The sequence below is a fragment of the Rhineura floridana genome, chromosome 9, assembly GCF_030035675.1.
Source record: "Rhineura floridana isolate rRhiFlo1 chromosome 9, rRhiFlo1.hap2, whole genome shotgun sequence".
Lineage (NCBI taxonomy): Eukaryota > Metazoa > Chordata > Lepidosauria > Squamata > Rhineuridae > Rhineura > Rhineura floridana.
The window spans coordinates 106,683,910-106,690,875 of NC_084488.1; the positions used below are offsets into that span (position 1 = coordinate 106,683,910).

General features: G+C 42.7%; 1 protein-coding gene across 1 annotated transcript in view; it reads right to left on the reverse strand.

Moving 5' to 3' along the window:
* The window catches only part of AFF1 (ALF transcription elongation factor 1), a 193,800-nt gene extending 186,897 nt beyond the window's left edge, over window positions 1–6,903 (reverse strand). Inside the window, exon 1 of the mRNA XM_061583084.1 lies at window positions 6,697–6,903. The gene's annotated coding sequence lies outside the window, so the exon portion shown is untranslated. The remainder of the gene's footprint in view (window positions 1–6,696) is intronic.
* Between the last annotated feature and the right edge of the window lie 63 nt (window positions 6,904–6,966).

Here is a 6,966-nt window from a genome sequence, read left to right on the forward strand (position 1 = left end):
CAGGATTGTTATATATTATAGACTTATAACTGATTTGATCTTTGACAAATGGGAAGTCAATATTTTACTCTTTATTTTTTATTTTTGTTTTTTTTTTTTTTTTTTTTGTTTTGTTTAACTATTTTTGATTTTGTTTTTTGTCTTTGAATGTTTTATGATTTCGTCTTGTATGTTTTATGAAAATCTGAATAAAAATTATTGAAAAAAAAAAAGGAGTAGCTATCCACCTTAACCACAAAGCTATAGGAGGTTTCACTTTCTGGGCCACAGCATGTCCCAAACGTTTGTCCACATTCCATATATAGTAGGTTCCAGACAGCTAATTCTCCCATGGGATGGGCAACATCCTACAGCTGGCAGGTAGCCATATCATCAGGCTGGCAAAAAACCAGCTAAAAAAGGGGGTTGGCCACATCATTTCATTAATTTATTGCATGTTGTAAGGCACAGACAGCAATGCCTCTAAAATCACACCAGTCCAACAAGACTTAAGTGTTGAGATGGGGTTTATAGCTCCTGCCTCTAAAACAGGAAAATCAGGAAAAACAAAAGCAGGCAAAATTTGACCTTAGGCTGCATTTCCTCAAACTATTTGAACTAAAGCCCTCTTTAATCTTATTCCGTGTTCTACTCCCCTGCCCCCCACCAACCCAGTGTCATCTTTCTGTCTTTGCAAATATGTAGCTTTCACTTTTAATGCAGTGCTAAATAATGAGTTCCGGGCTGAAGCGGCACACTATGCACAATTAGCTAGAAGGGCACTTCACTGAACATAGGAAAAGAGTTTGGACACCACACTAAACCATGATTCAGAATGACAAGAACAAGCTGCAGCATGCCACATGCTCATGCGCTTTCCAGGAGGTCCGTTCCACACAATATAGGAATCGGGCCTTTAGTGTGGTGGCACCTAGCCTTGGAAATTGCCTCCCATTACATATTAGACTGGCACTATCTCTGTTGTCTTTTTGGTACCTCCTGAAGACTTTTTTTTCCCAACAAGCCTTTTAAGTAGAGACCTTTATCCCAACCTGCATCTGTATTAGAATCGTTTTTAGATGTTTTAGCACTTGTGTGCTTGCCACCCTTGGCTCCTTTGGGAGGAAGGGTGGAATGCAAGTTAAATAAAGTACTTTGCAAAAAGTGATAAAACAGTAGCAGCAAGGAGGATTGTTCTCTGACTCTGATCTGTCTTCACTCCAAGCTGAAATTGGACTTAAGCTTCTCTGCACATGTGATGGCAAACCAGGAAAAAATATACAAGCCTGCATGCCATGCATCTGAAAGAGAGGAAAGCTCCCCAATTTACTTTGTAATGCAATTTAAAATTGGCAATGCAGCCCCCGGACAAAAGAGTTCTTCGTGCAACAGGGTGGATTTTGTTTGCACGTGCCATGCAAATACAAAGGTGGGGTGTGCTACTGCATCTGCACATTCGTGCATGCACGCACACCCATAGCTCAAACATTTATGGCTGCACTATCACTTTCCCCACCCAAATAATACACATCAACTGATCCAGGACATAGGAGGAGAAGGGCTCCTGTACCTTGAACAGCACCGTAGAAGAAACAATTCTGACCAGCACAGCTTTTTGTCACGCTTGCAGTCCAGTGGCATCTCTTTTCTGCACAACTATTAAAGGTACAGAAGCCTGGCTTCAAACATGTCTGGCCACCCTCGACCTGCGTAATGCATACAAGCAATGGTGGCTGGTGCTACAGAAGGCAGGGAGGTTAACAGTAGGTGGAGCCAGAACTAATGGCAGCTAAGTTTGGTTTTGTCCCCATCCTCCTCCCTGCCGAGTTCTACAAAGGCAACACTGAGACTAAGGAGGAGGAAGCTGACAGGCGGTACCACCCCCTAGACAGGATGTAAGTAAGAAGGCAGGCAGGGGAGGCTGGTGAGAGCAGACTGAGGTTGGTGGGGCAGTGCCTCCACTGGGTACAAACCAGTTCAGGTTAAGCACTTGTACATCCCATTTCTCTCCTCACTAGGCATGAGTGGTAACATTCAGATGGCACACTAAGCCAAGACTTAGCTTGGGTTGGTGCAGAAGCAAAACGGAGTAGCAAAGCGGCTGTGAGGTCCTCTCTGGAAATCCGCATGCTCACAAGGTCATGGAAACCAGGACAGAGACACACACACATCATGAGAAGAGAGAGAATGAGGAAGGAGGGATATTTTTGTAAAAGAGTCCAGTGTCTTCAACTGCAGTCCTAACCCAATTTGCCAGGGAGCGAGCCCCACTGAATTCAACAGGACTTAGTTCCGAGTAGACGTGGTTAGGGCTGTGCTGTAAGTTATCACCATACCTTTTTTGTTTTTCACTGGATTTTGCTTCATTTTGTGCTCCGGATGATAGTCTCTCACTTCAGCCTCACTTTATAAAACTTCCTCCTGTTCCTGTGAAGCAGATGCCTACCTAATTTGTTTGTTTAATTAATTTGAAAAAAGGGCAAATAACCGTTAGGTTATTCCGCTTAACCTTTTGGAATTCCACTGCAGTGTGCAAAGACAGTGAAAACAAGCAACAAGCGGTAATGACAAATATAAGACAGTACAATACAATGCAGCTTCCACAATCTCCACAGTGACCAGCACTGTGCATCAAATATCAATAGTTAGGAAACATAGGAAGCTGCTGTATACAGAGCCAGACCATTGGTCCATCTAACTCAGCACTGTCTACACTTACTGCCAGCGGCTCTCCAAGGGACTCTCCTAACCCTACCTAGAGATGTCAGGGATTGAACCTGGGACCTTCTGCATGTAAGGCAGATGTTCTACCACTGAGCTGCAGCCCTTCCCAATGCTGGGAGGAATAGAAAAGTCTTTCACATACATCAAAAACATAGAATAGACCAGGGGTTCCCAAAAGGGGGTCTGTGTACCACCAGGGGGGTCCATCAACCTGATTCAGATGGTCTGCAGCATGTCTGTGAAGAACACTTTTTATAGAACTCTAAATGAAAATGTACTGCCTTCAAGCTGATTCCAACTTACAGCGACCCTATGGATAGGGTTTTCATGAGGTTGAGAGGCAGTGACTGGCCCAAGGTCACCCAGTGAGCTTCATGGCTATGTGGGGATTCAAATCCTGGTCTCCCGGGTCGTAGTCCAACACCACTACACCACACCGGAATTCACATTGTAATGGAATGGAAAATGGACTGCCTTCAAGTCAATTCCGACTTACGACAACCCTATGAATAGGGTTTTCATGGTAAGCAATATTCAGAGGGATTTTTACAATTGCCTTCCTCTGGGGCTGAGAGGCAGTGACTGGCCCAAGATCACCCAGTGAGCTTCATGGCTGCGTGGGGATTCGAATCCTGGTCTCCCATGTCATAGTCCAGCACTCTAACCACTACACCACACTGGCTCTCCTCAAATTGTAATACAACATAAGAAATAAAAGTCGCAATAAAAATGTAATTAAAAAGTGCTCAACATCTAACACTGCACATTACAATTATTACAACAGGCAGGAAAATAATTAAGCGATCTGCGAAGACCATCAGCAATTTTCAGGTGGTCCATGGGGGAAAAGGTTTGGGAACCAATGGAATAGACTGTTCAACACTGCAGGAACCATCACACTGAAGGCCCTACCAAGTCATGCATCTGGCAAAGTGGACTGTACTCCATGCAAACGTGTGTCACAATAAACCTTTAAGATGCTCTTTATTGTTCCAAATGAAAAGAATGCAAAATGCATTGAACTGATAAGAAATAAAAACAAATCGGATGATATTGGAAGAAGGTGAATTTCCCTTACAAGAAGATGCTTCTTCAAAGCATCACCTATGAATAGCATCATGCATCTCCCATAAACTTCAGGTGACTATTATGCGGCCCTGAGTTTACCATAGAATAGTAGAGTTGGAAGGGGCCTCTAAGGCCATTGAGTCCAACCCCCTGATCAATGCAGGAATCCAACTTAAGCACAACCAATAAGGGGCTGTCCAGCTGCCTACTGAATGCCTTTAGAGTTGGAGAGCCCACAACCTCCCTACACACTTTTAGCAAGTGTGTGTATGTACTGCGACTTCAACTAAATTTGCTACAGATCTAAAGGGAATGAATGTCTTTATGCTGCATGGAGCCACAAGTCTCAAAATGCTCTCTCACCTCTTTGGCAAGCCTTCAATTGTTTCTCAGTGATCAGGTATATTTTAATCACTGCAAAAAATTGTGTGTCTGCTCCCTATGCAACTTCAAAGAGCATAAAAACTGCAAACCTAACTGAGATGAAGGTTTGGCTGAAGTTACTAAGTGAGCGACCTCTAGTGGGTAAAGTTCTATTCAGCTTTCTACAATTTTTTTTGTTATAAAACAAACAATTTGTTAGCATAAACAACTATTACACAACTATAATAAACTCTGCTCTATTACACCACCCGTTTCATCCATTGGTACAGTGATTCCCAAACATTTCTCCCCCACGGACCCCTTGAAAATTGCTGAAGGTCTTAGCAGACCACTTAATGATTTTTCTGCCTGTTGGAGCTATTGTAATGTGCATATATTCATATTGATTTTTAATTGTATCTTTATTGCTGCTTTTATTGTGTTTTATTGCATGGAATTCAAATTGTAATAATAAAATACAATATATAAGAAGTAAAAGCAGCAATAAAAATACAATTAAATATCAATATTAATATTTAATGTGATGGATGTGTCATCACCTACCACAAATCCACAGACATGGCGCAGACCACCTGAATGAAGCTCATGGCTGCTCCAGGGACCACAGATTGGGAACCCCTGATTTGGTAGATTATTAGAGCTCACTTCAGCATTCAGCATTATTTCAACAGAGGTTTTGCAACATGTTACTACTCCAACCACAGATGACTTATAAAATATGTAAAGTGCTCTACATATACATGATAGCCTCATAAATAGCCATTTCTAGAGCTCTAGAGTCACACAAATACAGAAAGGGCAGCCCACCTTCTCAACTGTCCCAGAGTACAGGACACGGAGTAATGGGCTCAAGTTGCAGAAAGCCAGTTTTCGACTGAACATCTGGAAAAATGTCCTAACTGTTAGAGCCATATGACAATGGAACCAATTGCCCAGAGAGGTAGTGGGCTCTCCAACACTGGAGGCATTCAAGAGGCAGCTGGACAGCCATCTGTCAGGAATGCTTTGATTTGGATTCCTGCACTGAGCAGGGGGTTGGACTTGATGGCCTTATAGGCCCCTTTCAACTCTGCTATTCTATGATTCACCTCTGAGAGAGTGCATTCTTTAATTTCTTTTTACTAATTAATTTCTTTAATTTCTTTTAATATACATCAAGCGTCACTCTACATTATTTTTTAATAACTAAATATATTGCAAGACCTTTGAGGCTTATTTTGCACCACTGTCTCAGACAGGAATACAGGTGGCTGCCTTATACAGAGTCAGCCCATTGGTCCTACCTAGCTCAGTACTGTCTACACTGACAGGCAGAAACTCTCTAAAGTCTTTCCCAGTCCTACATGCAGATGCCAGGAACTGAACCTGAGACTTTCTGCATGAAAAGCAGATGCTCTACCACTGAGCCACAACCCTTCTCCAAATGCAGCAGCGCATAGAGCAAGTGCTCCCTATCACTCATAGTTACACAACTGGTACATGTATGCACACAAATATGCACACAACAAATGCTAGATTATCACTCTGTGTATCATACAATGAATGCACCAGGATTGGTCAACACCCTCTATCAAGTGCATATATGCCACATATACACATATTTTTCAGTCATGTATTGTGTGAAGCAACTTATTTTGTTGTTATATGCCTTCAAGTCAATTATGACTTATGGCGACCCTATTAATCAGCAATCTCCAATTATAATCTGTTATAAAAAGCAACTGATAAAAGACATCCATTCTATTCAGTTTAGGCTACCTTAAATTTAAACACACACACACACACACACAAATACGCAGCACATACTGGTATATACAATATGGAAGAGAAAACAACAGCGGGCTTTTATTTTATAGTAACAGACTATCACACCTACTATGGAAATTTTTGGAGAGTGTGTTAACTCATGGTTTGGATTAATTTTGGTTGAGAATTTTAGGCAAAAAAGACATCTCCAAATTTTAACAAAAGTTGTCACCAGGCAATGTTTATTGCCTGTTCTAAACCGTTCCGAAGTTTCCAAAAAGCCAAGGTAAGCATTTAGCAAAATAATAACAACAATAATATTAGACAACTGACCAGCATCTCCACGTTCCCCCCCCACACACACATTTTATCACTTCTCCAGGTCTTTCAGACATCCAAAATCCATAGCCATTCTCAAGCAAATTCCCTTCCTCCCCCCGACATTCGACACAACACTTTTTAACACCTTCCACCGTTTTGCATCCTTGACTGAACTGTCACTTGGTTGCTCGCTTTTAAAAACAATTTCCCCCAGATTCCACAGAACACCTTAACAGGATTAGAACTGACAGCCGGAAAAAATCCCTGTGCAGAAGAGCAAACAAAGAGCAAAAACTTTTTTTGGGGGGGAAGGCAGCTCAATCTGGCCTCTTCACGCTTTCCCTCCCCCTTTCCAAAATAAAGCGCGCACCCCCCCCCCCGCCTCTGCAAAGCAGAAACAGGAGGGTGTTGCTGGCTTTTGAAAGGCTTTTAATTTAGTATCTTCTATGCATTTTTTTTAAATAGGACTCTCACCTCCGCCAAAGCCCTGCAAAGCCCATCGGGCGAGATGTGCCTTAGCGTGTGCACCCCCGCAGCAACATTAGTGGCATCGACCGAGGAATGGAGGAGGGAGCGAGGTTGCCTCCTCACAGGGGTTGTGCTTGCTGGCTTTCCTTCTTCTCTTTCCCTTCCTAACCTGTTGAGGCTGTTGCTTCTGAAGCTGCAGCAACCCCATTGCACTGGGACGGAGGGGCGGAGGGAGGAACTGAAACAGCCTGAAGCGTGATTGGCTGCTCTCAAGCG